This window comes from Artemia franciscana, chromosome 3 (genome assembly GCF_032884065.1).
Source record: "Artemia franciscana chromosome 3, ASM3288406v1, whole genome shotgun sequence".
Taxonomy (NCBI): domain Eukaryota; kingdom Metazoa; phylum Arthropoda; class Branchiopoda; order Anostraca; family Artemiidae; genus Artemia; species Artemia franciscana.
This window is the reverse complement of record NC_088865.1, coordinates 11573429-11589431: the sequence shown is the minus strand read 5'-3', so window position 1 is coordinate 11589431 and position 16003 is coordinate 11573429. Positions and strand designations below refer to the sequence as shown.

Here is a 16003-nt window from a genome sequence, read left to right as displayed (position 1 = left end):
AATTCCTTCATAAATAAAAGATAAGCAACATCGTGTCATATTATGACGGGGGTATGTATATAGATAAAACAGAAATTAGAGATAATGTCAAAATCAAATTTGTGTAAACAAACTAAAAACGGATTATACAACGGCTTAACAATTAAAACAAATCGTCTGCCGTCTATGTGAAAAAAAATTCAAGATTCAATACAACATGCGTGCTTCTACGAGCTAAGTTTGAATTAACAGAAGTGTCAAATATGTATTTGTTAGTGACAATAAATAACCAAGCTCAAAAATTTTAATTCCAACTTTTTCCTAGAAAATTTTTATTCTGTGTTTCTTATTAATTTTTTTATTAGTTACTTTTTTAATAATCCTAAGCGAAAACACGGCTTGTTAATTATGATATTGATACGTTATGTCATGGGTGCAAGACTTATATGGAAGACATAGATAGTCGTAAAATTCTCAGCATTTAAGGGGCGAGTCTCGAAAGCCCTCTATGGCATATTTTTCTTCTATAGAGAATATAACTTGAATGGAAGATTTGGTGAAGAACTTTAAACCTATTTGTGCTGAATTAGCATTGTTGGCTTTTATTCCAAGGGTTCTCAAAACCTATTGCTTTACTGAAAAGCAAACCCACCTAAGAAATAGATTTAGAAATTTAGAAATTTCTAAGAAATTTAGAAATTGCAGAAATTAAATTTTCTATAAAAAAAACCTCATCTTCACTAAAGCGCTGGTTTTTCAAAATTTTACAAATATGGGTAAATATCCCGAGTTACTTTATCTAGTCTAACTGATGCATAGACTGTGTAGCTACAAGTCTTGTTCACTAATCTTGAACTTCATTTTCATTTTAAGTTTCAAGTCTTTGCTTCAATCAAGAAAACTTCGCTTTTTATTTTATGTATTTTTTGTTTATAGTTTTCATAAGTTCTTAAATTCCTCAAAAAAATGAAAAAAGAATGTTAAAAACCCAGAAAAAATTCTTTTGTACCCCCCTCCCAAAAAATTCTGGATACGGCCCTGTGTATCTTTGACAATTTACACAAAAATCAATTATTTATAAAGTACTGTCCTTGAGTAAAATTATATTTCTTTTGCAACTTTTCTTTCACTGGTGTGTAGAATCAGATAAATTTACGCAAAAAGCGCCATTTATATTTTGTACTTCCTTTCTGAAATTTCTTACACAGTGACTTTCATCAAGTTTTTTTTCAAGTTCAAGTTTTATTTCAACATTCACAAATAAATAATTAAAATACAACACTTTCGCGCTGGGGAAAACCTATGAGGGTTTTTTTCACGCGAAAGTCCACATATCTACTTACCTATAATAACAAATCCAATCTCTCTTGCTTATTAATACACAACTCTCCCTCTCCCTTTCATTCCTCCCAATCCCACCTTACCCTCCTGCCCAACCTTACCTCCCTAGCCCACCCGTACTTCCCTAGCCCACCCTTACCTCCCTTGTCCCACCCTTACCTCCCGAACCCACCCTTTTTCACCTAATCACCCTACCACCCATAGTAAAATTCAACATTTATCTCCCAAAAAATAATCTTTTAATTTCTTTTTAACATCAGAATCCAACATCCGAGAAAATCTTTAATTTTGTATTTTGTATTAATGTAAGAAAAGTGCATTACCAGCTGCATACAGAGGGGGAGGGGAGAGAAGAAATCAAAAAGTTCGTGGTAACAAACTGCAAGCAAGAAGCGACCCGGCTGAATAGTAACCGAAAGTCTAAAAAAAAGGAATTTTAATACCAATAGATACATCAAAAGAATGAGATTTTTATGTCGATTTTAAATATATATGTTCATCAAGTTTAGTACACGTCAAAGGTTACGAGCCTAAGAAAATTTGCTTCAGTTTCAGAAAAGGGGGAAAACATTCCTTAAAAGGTGTATAAGCTTAATGAAAGTCACACCATCAGATTCAGCATATCAGATAACCCTACTGTAGAAGTTTCAAGCTCTTATCTGCACATATGTGGAATTTTTTTTTTACCATAAGAAAGATCACGGATGGGTTCTTATTTGTTTGTTTTTTTGTTGTCTTTTTGTTTGTTTTTTTCCCATGGGTGGTTGTATCGACCCAGTCGTCCTACGATTTCAAGGGAGAACTTATTCAAAACGAAATTAAAAGTTCTAGTACCTTTTACAAGTGACCGAAAGATTTGGAGGGCAACTAGGTATCCCATGCTCATTTTCTCCAAAAGTCATGAGGTCAAAATTTTGAGATTGTCATTTTGTTCAGCATAGTCGAAATATCTATAATTAAGTCTTTGAGGACGACTTAATCTCCAACAGTGTCCGGGGGAAGGGCAGCAAGTCATGTTCCCATTGTTATATACAGTGTTTGTTCTTGGGAAGGATGCAGAGGTTTTCAGGGGGATTCTGTCTGGTGGGGGGTTGGAAAGACAAGGTCACGTGGGAGATCTTTCCATGGAGGAATCTTTCATGGGGGAAGAGAATTTTGAGGAAGGGGCGCTAGATATTCTTGTATTATTTAAAAAATGGTCAGAAATTAAATAAGATAACAAGTTTTTTTCAACTGAAAGAAAGGAGTAACATTAATAATTAAAACGAACAGAAATTATTACGTATATGTGGGAGTTCATCCCCTCGTCAATACCTCGCTCTTGCCGCCAAAATATTTTTAAGTAATTTTAGAAGAGCTATTTATTTTAATTAAACGGCCTTTGTGATTCAGTCCTTTCTCATTCTTAAAGAATTAGAACAAAATTCAAACTTGTAGAAATTTTGAGATAGCCATTTATTTAAAATAGTCCAAATATCGTATAACAAGGCTTTTGGGGTTAAAAAAAATAGAGCCTGGGGGCAAGGGTTCTAAGCTGTGCTCCGGGGGCGTTCAAGGTATTTATGGAAGGGATTGTTGTGTAAACTTCAGAGGAGGCTCACTGAGTTGAAAAATGAAAGTTCTAGTTTGCTCTTAAGAATCAAATGTGATGGAGAACAGCTACCCTTCCCCCTTCCGACTACCCCTCTTTTCACCAAAAGATCTGATAGAAATTGTTAGATAGCGATTATGCTGAAAAATAGTCCAAACAACGTATAAAAATGCCTCTAGGGTTGACACAGCCCTCCAGTGTCCTGGGGATGGGGTTACAAGTCTTGCCCTTTGGGCATAGAAGATTCTTATGGAATGGGTTGTCGTATGAAATTCAGATGTGGCGTATTTGATTCGAAATTAGAAGTTAAGAGTATCATTTTAAAGAGTAAAAAGTGATCTGAAAGCAGCCAGCCACCCCACGCTCATCATTTCCCCAATGACATCCAATCAAAATTTAGAGATAGCAATTTTGTTCATTGTAGTTAAAAGCTCCATAAATTATGTTTTTGAGTAAGGTACCCCGCCCCCACAGCTCTCAGGGCAAGGTTGTAAGTTATGTCCTGGGGTATATAGGATTCTTATAGAAAGAGTGGTCATATATGCTTCGAAGGAGACTCATTGGATTGTTTATCAGAATTTCTAGTGCCTTTCTTAAGAGTCAAAGTGATCAGAGTGCAGCTATCCCCCCACCCCTCTTCCAAACGTCCTATTTTCTCGAAATGCATTCAAAGGAAATTTTGAGTATGTGTTTTTATTCAAAATAGCCCAAAAATCATATAACAAGGCTTTTTTGGTTGATACAAACCAACAGAGCCAGGGTTTGAGAGTTTTAATTATACCGCAGGGGCATTTAAGGTTTTTATGGAAGGGATGGTTGTTTAACTTTAGAAGAAGGTCATTTGGTGGAAAATTGAAAGTTCTAGTTCTTTTTTAAAAGTCAAAAGTGATGGAGGGAATTTCCCCATCCTCCCCGACTATCCCCTTTTCACCAAAAGCATCTAATCAAAATTATGAAATAGCGATTTTGTTCAAAATAGTCTAAAGAACATATAATAATGCTTCTATGGTTAACACAACTCCCCAGCATCCTGGAGATAGGATTGTAAGTTATGCCATGAGGACATATAAGGTTTATGTGGAATATGCGATCGTATAAACTTCAGATGGCATGTCATTTGATTTGAAATCGGAAGTTATTGTGCTCTTTTTAAGAGTCAAAGTGATTTGAGAGCACCCCCCCCTCCACGCTCATCATTTTTCTTAAGATCTCCGGTCAAAATTTGGAGATAGTAAATCTGTTCATCGTGATTGAAGGGTCCAAAATTATGTATTTAAAGAAGACACCCCCCTTTGTTCATCGTAACTGAAGGGTCCAAAAATTATGTATTCAAGGAAGATACCCCCCCCTTCTATAGCACTACGGGCAAGGGTTGAAAGTTATGCCCTAGGGGCATATAAAGTTCTTCTAGAAAGTGTGGTCGTATATGCTTCGGAGGGGACTCACTGTACTGGTAATCAGAAGTTCTAGTGCCCTTTTTGAGAGTCAAAGTGATCATAGCGTAGCTATCCCTCCCCCTACACCCTTTCCCGAGATGCATCCAACGAAAGTTTTGACAACCATTTAATTTATTTAGTCCAAGGATCGTATGACAAGGCTTTTGGGATTGATATGAGCCACCAGAGCCTGAGGGTTAGGGTTGTAAGTTATACCCCTGGGGCATTTAAGGTTCTTAGAGAAGGGATGATTGTATTAACTTTAGAGGTGGTTCAATTGGTTGAAAATAGAGGCTCTAGTTTTCTTTGAAGAGCAAAAAATGACGGAGGTCAACTAGCCCCCCCCCCCAACTATTACCAACTAATTTAGCCCCCCCCCCAAAAAAAAAAATAACCATCAGTAGGGCTGATAATCCCCATGCCTTCTCAAAACCAGAACATAACTTGCTCTTTACTGAAAATTAAATAAAATAAAAAGTTTTTTTTTAATGAAAGTAAGGAGCAACATTAAAACTTAAAACGAACAGAAATTACTCCGTATGTGAAAGGGGCTTTTCCTCCTCTACGCCTCGCTCTTTACGCTAAAGTTTGACTCTTTCTCTTAACTCTGTTTTTAAAACAGCAAGAACTTTAGCGTAAAGAGCGGGGCGTTGTGGAGGAAAAGCCCCTTTCATATACGGAGTAATTTCTGTTCGTTTTAAGTTTTAATGTTGCTCCTTTTTTCATTTAAAAAAAACTTTTTTTTCATTTAATTTCTGGACGTTTTAGAATTAATGCATGTTTTGATCTTGGGTCTCCGCACATAAATAATTAAAACGAAATTCGCATATTAATTAATTGCAATTAATCGAAAGATTTTGAGAAAAAAGGAGTGAGGGAGGAGGCCTAGTTGCCCTCCAAGTTTTTTATTACTTAAAAAAGTAACTAGAACTTTTAATTTTTACAAACGTTTTCATTGGTAAGAAATATACGCAACTTACAAATTAACTCACGTAACGAACTTCTATATTCGTATGTTTTTATTGCGTATATGAGAGGGTTCAACCCTCGTCGATACCACGCTCTTTACACTAAAGCTTACCTTTTGTCCCAATTCCTTAAGAATTACCTCTGAATCACAAAGGCCATAGAATAAACAGTTGAAATTACTAAAAATACCTTAGCGTAAAGAGTGAGGTATAACGACGAGGTAAACCCCTCATATGCCTTATAATTTTTATTCGTTTCAAGTTTTAATGCTGCTCCTAACTTTCAGTAGAAAAAACTTTTCATATTTATTTTTCATTGTTTTTTCAAATAATGCTAGAAAATACTGCGCCCCCTTCGTTGAAATTATATTCCCCCATGAGAAGTTTCTCCATGGAAATATCCTCCCACGTAAGAAGTTTTCACGTTTTCAAATGTATGTACACTTCCAAATAACCATTACTATATGTAAGCACTGGTCAAAGTTTGTACCCCTCCCACGGGGACTGTGGGGGAGTAAGTCGTCTCCAAAGACTGTTATAAGGTTTTTTGACTACGCTGAATAAAATGGCTATCTCAGAATTTTGATCCAGTGACTTTGGGAAAATAGATAGCGGGGGAGGGGGACTAGGTGCCCTCCAATTTTTTTGTCACTGAAAAAGGGCACTAGAACTTTTCATTTCCGTTAGAATGAGCCCTCCGTTTTTTCGAGTTTTGGTTACTATTGAGCCAGGTCGCTCCTTACTATAGTTCGTTACCACGAACTGTTTGAAAAAAAAACCAGTTTAATTGCTTTCACTTGTTTTTACTTTCATTGATAAAAAATTATCGAAACCTTAAGAAACTAATGTCTTTATATGTCAATTAAACTAACAATCCACGGTCATTCATTTTTTTTGTGTGTTTTTCATTAAAGCACACTTTATGTTCTGGTATTGAGAATGTATGGTGCTTATTAGCCCTACTCATATTAATCCTTGCTCGTTTTGTCCTTGACTCAGCTATTCAATTATTTTTTATTCTTATTATCGTTTACTTATTATTTCTGTTCTTTTTTAGTTTCAGTTACTTATTGATAGTGATTTGTGGTTGTTTATACAACCACATTTTCTATTCTTTTTGGACTTAATAGAGCTAATTACTTTCCATTGAAAAACCTGTTTTGTGGGAAAAGTTTTTAAAAATAACTATCATAAAGAAACTTGAACCTTGATAAGAAAATGAATACTGTACTAAGTCAGAGCATCAAACAGTCATCAAACTTTATTTCATTTTTTTTATTCAAACAATATTTATTTCTTGAAAATGTCTTTATGGACGTCTGCAATCTAGGATCCTTAATTCAGTAAGATCACTTCTGGGGAAAAAGAAAGGAGGAGACACAACAGTTATATTACCCATGCGAAAATATGATTTTCCATGTTTTTTAAGGTGGGAAGCAGCTTTAAGTTCCTAATTTAGTAAAATGGAAATTTCAATGGTTTATTTTCATTCCCATTTTTCGTCACTTTCAAGAGGTTTCGGGTTTTTTATATTCTCAAGGATTTGTTTCACTGACTGCAAATTATTGTTAGTTAATAGGAATAAGTTTTAATACGTCAGATTCAACATCCGTTGGAAAATGTTCCTAACTAGGCAGTTCCTTATAAATGCGCTTCAAAAATATCTTAATTCAATAACAGATTTCTTGGATTACAGTTTCTTAATAACTGTTGTTACTTTCGAATATGAGTTATTTTTACTGGCTAAATTATGGCACAAACCTTGGATCCTATAAAACAGCAGTCCCACAAATCTTTTGTAGGTGCCATTAAACTGAACGGTTTTTGTGCTTAAACTTTTATTGCGGTGGAAAAATGAGAATGAACGAACAAAATATATGAGTGAAAAGTAAAAAAGATTGTTGAAACGGATTTATTATCTAAGATGAAGATTTACTTTGAATTATGTAGCTCCAATGAATAAAGCTTTAAACCGACATTTTCGTGTAACGCCTATGTTCATGAATTGAGATATAGGAAATTTAGCCTCAACAGGTTTCTCAATCAAGCACGCAATATTTACAATATTGGTTGTGATTTACACTATTGCATACTTGTGATTTACACTATTACAATATTGGTGTTGTGATTTTTACACTATTGTGAACACAGTATAAGTATGTATGAAGTATAAGTTGAGTATAAGTTAATATATACTTGTAATGTGATTCTGAGTCGTCCACAATTTCTTTTTACTGTGTTTTCCTTTAAGAATGCTCTTCCACTTAAAACAGTCGATTATGACCTTACTTGCCCTTCGCTATTTTTGCAGGCGGCCTTAATTCTTGTTTATTTTGGACTAACTTTGAGATCAATGGGGTTGTATTTCGAAATGCAATTCCTCAGTTTCATGGTCTTATCCTTCCTCCCTTCCCAAAAAACGTGAAACCTTACATTCCATTCAGTTTTCAGTTTTCAGAACTCAGTTTGAATTCAGGCTTTTCAGTTTTTCGCGGCATGGCTAGAGGTGCTTAAAACTGAAGCTTATATACATTTGAATCTGAATCTAAAAAAGACATCTTACCATATATGTGATTAGCGACTAAAAAAAAAAAAAAAAAATAAATAAAAAAAAAAAAAAAAAAAAAAAAAAAAAAAAAATGCATGTTGAATTAGGACTTCGAACTCCAAAGTGTGGTTATAGAAAAGTCTATTAACTATCAATAACTTTTTAAAATAGTGTCTTTTAAGCTGTTTTAACTATGAATAACTCTGTTCATGGGAATAGTTTACATATAAGATAAGAAAAACTTTACAAAAAAAGTAATATGTAGATAATTGGGAATGAGATCCAAGGTTTCTCTTCCAGAAGTTCCATTGTTTGATTAAACATCTAGACCGGCAGTGATATAAACTTAAATCATCTGTTCTGGAGTTGAAGGGGATAAAAATCCCTCCAACTCCCCCAAAAAGAGATCGGATCTGGTCCGGTTATGTCAATCACGTATCTAGAACTTGTGTTTATTTTTCCAATAAAGTTTCAACTCGGTCTCTCCACTTTAGGCATTCTTCAAGATTTCTGGTTTCCAAGATATTGTTTCACCCCTCCACCCCCAACGTCCCTGGATTTGATCCAAATTTAAAACGCAGCACCTGAGACATAATATCTTTCTATATATCAAGTTTCGCTGAGATCTGATCACCCATTCGTGAGATAAATATACCTCAATTTTCACGATTTCTCCTCACTCCAGCCCCTCCCCTAGATGGTCAAATTGGGCAAACGACTGTTATCAAATGAATTTGTGCAGGTCCCTCGAACACCTACCAATTTCGATCGTCCTTTTACGTGCAGAAGCACCGAACTCACCAAAGCACTGGAAAACCGGAAGTACCCGAACTAGCAAAACCGAGACCAACAGACAGACAGACTGACAGACCAACGGACAGAAATTACGATCGCCATGTGTCACTTGGTAAATACCAAGTGCCATAAAAAGGTGACATATCACTGCTTCCCATGTGAAAAAGCAATTTTTCTTGTTGTTCTAGATTTAGGGACTATAATTTTCCTAAACAAGGCTTTAGACTATGGCAAGGCCATATCCATGGGAATAGAGATTCGACACTCGATTCTCAGAATGCTTGTCTGACTCGTAAAAACGTAATAGAAATAAATACAGACACATGTTGATGTGTTTCTTTAAGTTTTTTAATCCCTCTCCCTTCAAAAAAAAAAATCCTGGATACTATCTTAGATTTTTGCGATTCCATTAGTGTAATTTTCACTATGTTCATTACAATTTCCAAGAGCTTTTTAGCAAGGCTTTATCCAGGATTTTTTGGGGTAGGGAGGTGGGGTTTAAAAAATCAAAATGCATGAAATATGTGTCTTCTTGCACTTGTATTACGTTTTTATAGGCTGAACAAACATTTCTAGGGGTAGGCCAGACCCCCAACCCTCTTGCATACGGCCTTTGGTTTCAGGCTCTTTTTCGAAATTCCCATAAATTTGCTTTCGTCATGAAATTTTACCATTAATGTTAATGTTAACGTTAAGGTTGATGTAAATAGCAGTCACTATTCCTAAACACACGAAGAAAAAAGCGAATGTCTATAGTGGGTCAGTCTCCTCTCAACATACAGTGTACAAATGGGAATCTATTAAAATTAAACACTAAGTTCTTTATAGAAGGCTTTATAGCTAATGGAAGTAACACACCACATAAGTATTACAACCATGTATTACAAGATCTTTCCGGGGGGATCAGACTGCACAAGAATTTATGGTTTGCCAAAAATACATAAAATAGGTATTAATCTAAGACGTATAGTGTCAACAACTAACTCACCAAGGGAAAAAATTATATGAATAAAAATTGAAATAACAGATGAATTTAGACGGTTTAGTTATGATTTAAAATCAATGTATGCGTATATACCTTTTGATAAATCTTTTTAGTTTTTTTTTTACAAAAAATTTGATGAACATAAAAATGAGATAGAATATTTATCTGCCGGAATTAAAATAGAAACTATATTAAATTTAGTTACAATAACTAGCAAGTATGCTAATTATTTAAAGTTTAGTGATAATTTTTACCATTAAATTAGGAGATTAGCAACGAGACGGCCCTAAAGTCCGGTGTTAGCAAGCATTTATGCAGAGTATGTAGAAAATTTAGCTATAGAAACATATTTTTCTTTTTAATCTAAATTTTGGTGCAGATTTATCGATGACGTTTTAGTTATTTGTAATTACGGGGAATCACAAATTGAAGGTTTTCTGGAACATTTAGATGATTTGGGAGGGGAATTAGTTTTTTCAATTTAAAAAAAAAAAAAAAAAAACAGAGAATACGTTACCTCTTCTGGATGTTTGGATCAATAGAGATAATAATGAACTATCTTTTTCAGTTTACAGTAAACCGACTAACAGCAACCGTTATTTGTCTTTCTCAAATCACCCGATCCAAGTAAAAAGGGATGTAGTTATTTCTCTAGTTGATAGGGTATCAAAATTAGCATCATCAGATTACATAAATAGTGAAATATTTTTTATTAAAGATATTCTAGTAGGTAATGGATATCCCGAAAATATGATTTCTCAAATAATTGAAAGAACGGAAAAAAGCTAATGGAACCTGTAATATCCGAAGAAGATGGGTCAACTCAACAAATAAATTACATAACTTTGCCTTATATGCCAATATTGTCACAGAAATTAAGAAGAGAACTAAAAAAAATATAAAAACAACATTTAAATCAGGACAGACTAAATAATGGAAAAGCCAAGGTTCCAAAAAACATACAAAGGGGAGTATACAAAATTCCATGCTCTTGTTGGAAATTTTATGCAGGAAGAACACAACAGAATTTAGAAAATAGGCTACAGCCATACAAAAATGTCATATATTGCTCGCGAAAACATAATTAAAAGCCGAAAACGTTTGAATCAGCTTTAGCAGAACAAGTATTTATTTTTCTTCATCACAATATTTTATTTGATTGAACAAAAGTTGTGGATACGTATATAGACGTCTTCCTTTGAGAATACATATACTAAATACGTAAGTAGTACTTTTGTAAAGTTTCAGAGAAATTATAGACATAAAAAATATTATCAATGGGGGCATTTGTATTAATAGAGATGAAGTAGATTTTAGGATAAATTCAATTTATAATAGTTTAATTAAGGAGCTGGTTGAATCGTCAACCAGTAGTGATTTGTATAATTGTCAAGGAACAAGTGATAACCTTGGAGCAAAAGTCAGAATGTGGTCAGGTTAGCTGGTCAGCTGGTCGGCTGGAAAAGTCAACGGACTGCAGCTAAATTAGCAAACAAAAAAGTCCATTTATTTTATAATTCATGAATCTGTTGATTAACCTGTGAGATTTAGTTAGGGGTGATGGACCTGGGGTTTGGTAACCTTTTTTGTTTGTTCCAGTAAATAGAGTCTTCACTTTTAATAGATTCCCATTTATACAGCGATTGTTGGGAGGAGAGTGACCCATGGTTTCACTATAGACTTTTGCTTTGGTTTCATTCTTACGTTGTGAAGTCGGTGCTGGAAGTTCGTTTATAATGTGAGTTGTTCTTATTTTTTTTTTATTCGTGTGTTTAGTTATCGTTTTGTGTGTGTGTTATTTTTTCAAAAAAAATCTTTTTTTTTCGTTCTTTTCATTTTCCGTTGAGAAAGGCTCCCGGACGAGGGGCCGAAATATTTGGAATAAAAAATAATTGTTTGATTTTTATTTTTCGTCATTGCTTTGTTGAAATTAAAACCCATTTTTTCTTACTCGATTTTTTTGTAAATGGAAAAGCAGAGTGGTCTATGAAATTATTTATAAAAGCATGGTTAAAATGTTTTTTAACTTTTGCTAATGTGGTTTAAGCAAATACTTCTAAAAAGAAACACCAAAACACCAAAACATAACCTAACACCAAAACACCAAAACATAAGCTCAGCTAGGTTTTCATCTAAAAGCTGAAAACTACCATTCCTTCATCTGAATAGTAAGGTCAGTCATAAGGAAGCGAATGAAAAAGCGTTGATGCTGCTTTAAAATTGAGATTTGGCGTCCCAAGAGAATGTTTATGAATTCAATAAGAAAGATATAATAAGACGTAATAACCTTTCTTCGGTATCTACATGTCTTTAACTAGCCTGTATGATAAAAAGATTAAACCCAAGACAGTGAACCAACAAAACCTATTTGAATATTTCGGCCCTATATCTAAGGGCTGTCTTCAGCAAAGAAAATAATAAATAATAACACCCTTACAATAAAAGTTCTCGGTTAAAAATCCATTTTTTTAAAAAATAGCCTTCGCATCATTACTTCTTAACGAAAAGTTCAGCCAAGACTGTGTGACAAAAGCTAACGTTTACAAGCTAAAAAGGTTCATTCATTTCACTAACTGTATTTATTAAAAATTGGAATAATTTCTTATTGCGATATTTGTTTTCTCTGCAGCTAGTCTTGTAATTCTACAATGCTAATCTCAAATGGTCAACCCAGTTTACAATCCTAAGATAAGTCCTGGACCTGCGACTGTAAATATTTCATCTAAAAAGCTTAGCTATGTTGAAGAAAAAGTCCTAGAACAGGGGCTAAAATTTTCGTTTTTACCGAAACAGGTTCCAGTTGCAGACCTGGTAGCATCTTTAGAATCCTCTTCCCACAAATTCTTTTAATTTATGTTTGAGTTTGGAAGGGAATAGTTGGATACATTGATATGTGGCACTTAAAACTGGACCGAATTTTTTCTCCGCCACTTGGCTTAAACGTTCAAGACAGTAGACTGGATTATAGACGATCATACTGATTAGCAAATAAATACAAAAATAATGTTAAAATAAATGATTTGATAGACTTATGTAACCAGAAAATCCGAAAAGAGAATTCTTCTTGAATTGGCTCGAAACTTGGAGGGCATGTAGACGGCAGACGGAGGTTTATTGTCGCCATAACCTCTTCTGCGAGACTTCTCTTTTCATTGGGTTAGTTGGTTTTAAGTTAGAAATGATTAAAATGATTCAAGTTGTTCTGATCTTTTTTTTCAGGGACAATGGGATATCAGTGAAGGCAAAAAATATTTAAAAAGATTGAGCGCATTGATTAATGACGTCCAAAATAAGACCAAATTCGTTTTGTTTCTGACCGGCTTGTAGTTTTCAGGCAAAATACACAGGGGGGAACAAAGAGAAAATATTTTGAAAAAATCGGACTGCAAAGATTTTTGACACATAAATTGGACAAAGCTTTGTTTTTCTCCGACCGACCTTAAGTTTTCAGTGAAAGCATGCTAAACCAAAGGGACTTTAAGGAGGACACAATTTTTTAAAGAGCCATTTGGTTGTATTGAATTGTAGCACAAAATTTTGAATTTTAGTTTCCGTTGATCTGCTTAAGAATTATGAAGCATTCAGATAGGCTCAAATGAACCCCAATAAAGACAAAATATTTAGGAAACAAATATGGTTGCATTGATTAGTACGTTATACATATTTTTTTTTAGACAGTAAAATGGCAGCATTTTTTTATAAGCAACCTTTTATATGCATTTTTTATATAAACAAAAATACAGAAAAAACAAATATATAAAATAACAGGCAAATGAAAATTTTAAATGAGATAATAAAACCTGTCACGACAAATTTTCAGATTTCAAGAATGACAAAAAAATCATTCTATACATTTTCGTCAGTTCTTTAAGGGGTAATAATAAGCATCTAAGAAACCGTATGTATCTTTGTCAAAGAGTCAATTTCTTTGCTGTGGGCTAATTTTCTAATATTACTACTAAGAAAGGAGCAAAGAGAAACCTGCAATTTGTTTAAAAATGAGAAAACAATTAAAACCACATGCGAAATCGCATTGTAGCTTAATTCTAATCATAGAAAATGAAATAAGAAACTGAACAATCACAAACATAATTAGCTTATAGGTGCAGATGGCAGTACTTCAATCCGTGCGCAAATTTGCACGGATTTATTAATGTCAAAAATTTGTTTGACATAAAAATTTTTGAATTCAATTTTTCTATGAAGACATTTTGGTGATGAGTTCAATGACTCACACCCATTCGTAGGTAAATTACTATCTCTAACCTGAGATAGGGAACTATCTCACCAGGGAACTATCCTCCGAACCTTCCAGTACTTATACAACACTTATTACTCACTATACTGATATATTACTTTTATGGTTACGATAACAAGTATGATGCATCAGGAGAGTCTAAGGCCCGAACGAAGTGACAAAAAGGCGGTGAAGCCAGAGTTTGTCTTGGGATCTGGTTTGGCAGGGGCAGACTCTGCTAATGTAAAATTTTGAGGATTTTCGGCCCCTCCCCCCAGACCTTATTATTTTATTAATTATCCCATAATTTATTTAAATTATTACGAATAATGAATTTTCTGTTAGCTCCCTTTCCAAATGTAAATTTCTACCCTTAACCAACTACAGACAGACCATTTAACATGTCTTGTTGTGGTTTAACGATTTATACAAAAGCTTGTTGAAAAAATAGTATATTTATCGGATAAATCTCGTTAAAACTGGATTCTCCGCTGGCATCAAATCTAAAACCTTTGATTGTCTTTTGTAAACAAACTTTATTCTGCAAATTATCTTACATACTTTTAAAATACGGTTAGCAACAAACTGTTTGTACTTATTCTAGCAGTGCTCCTGCGCTGCACGTTAATGCACGTTAAAGTCTAAGTTGTTAAAAAACGTTAAGTCGGTTAAAGTCGTTAAAGTCCTGCTCTGCACGTTAAAGTCATTAAAAGGTTTTGACACCATTGCATCAGAAAGCGTAGAAAGTGGAAGTAGTTCAATTTACAACCGAGAAAATATTTTTGCAAAGGATCAAATGTAGAGGATTTGGGTTCGGTTGTGGCTGCAGTTTTCAGAAGTGTTAGGCTTTATTTCTAAGAAAAAGAGGACAAAATTCAGTAAATTGTATTAAAATAAAGTAAAAAAGTAGGAAAACAGATCAGGTTTAGAGCCTGCCCCCACCACTGAGTACGGGCTTGGGTTTATATTTTACCACACATGATGAGCAAAGAGCAGAAAGTAGCTAAATATGACAGAAGTTGATTTACAATGCCACTTTTAAGTCACGCTGGATACAAACCCTAAAAAGTTTTTTACTGTTTTAAAAAGTAGAGTTAAGAGAAAGAGTCAAACTTTAGCTTAAAGAGCGGGGCGTTGATGAGGAAGCAGCTCCTTTCATATACGAAGTAATTACTGTTCGTTTTAAGTTTTAATGTCGCTCCTTACTTTCCGTTAAAAAAAACTTTTTTATCTATAATAATAGGAACAAGGAACGAACAAAAATTTACTATCAATTAATAAAAGAAGAAAAATTGAAGAAAAAAGGATAGTTTTTTCTCAGTAGAAAGACCGAAGAACTTTCAATAACTAATAAAAAAGCAATGCCCATGGAAATTGAATAGAATTTTTTTATTCTCAAAAATGAAGCTTTGTAATGAAAACTAAAGAGTTATATTAAACCAAAAGAGGAGAGAAAATAAAGCATACAATAATAGGAACTTGAAACTAACAGAAATTACTAGCGATGATTAGACAAACCGAAATTGAAGAGAAAATGCAAAACAGAGATATTTCGACCAAAATATAAGAAGACACAGGGATAAGAATATTTGCTAAGGTTATCGTTGACTAAAATCAAAGAACAAAAGTCGATATTCTCCAATTTCTATTGCAAACAGAAAATGAAAAGTGCAAAAACGATTGTAAATATTGGATTTGATGGAATACCTGTACGTTATCTCAGTTGTGGGAAGGTCATTACATGATTATTAGTAATTTAAGCTTGATAATATTGGAAATTGTTTCATCATAAAGTTCAAACAAAAATTAGAAGCATCAACGTAGTCTTGCTCTGTTGTGACAATTAAATAAAAAACAATTTTTTCGACTGAAGGTAATGAGCAACATTAAAACTTAACAAGAACAGAAATTATTCGGAACATCAGGAGGGTCAATCCTTCCTCAATACCTTGCTCTTTAAAGTTTTTTAAAGCTTTAAAAAAGCTTCTTGTTCTAATTAAACGAGTGTTTGTGTTTCGAGTCTTTGTGTTGAGCTCTTTTTAAGGATTTGGAAAAAAAGTAAACTTTAGTGTAAAGAACGAGTTATTACGGAGGGTGCAATCCCCTTCTAATACAAAATAAGC

General features: G+C 33.8%; 1 long non-coding RNA gene across 1 annotated transcript in view; it reads left to right on the top strand.

The window, feature by feature from the left end:
* The first annotated feature begins 11295 nt into the window (after window positions 1-11295).
* Window positions 11296-16003, top strand: part of LOC136024885 (uncharacterized) — a 39538-nt gene continuing 34830 nt past the window's right edge. The window contains exon 1 of the long non-coding RNA XR_010616949.1: window positions 11296-11381. This is a non-coding gene — a long non-coding RNA (uncharacterized LOC136024885). The remainder of the gene's footprint in view (window positions 11382-16003) is intronic.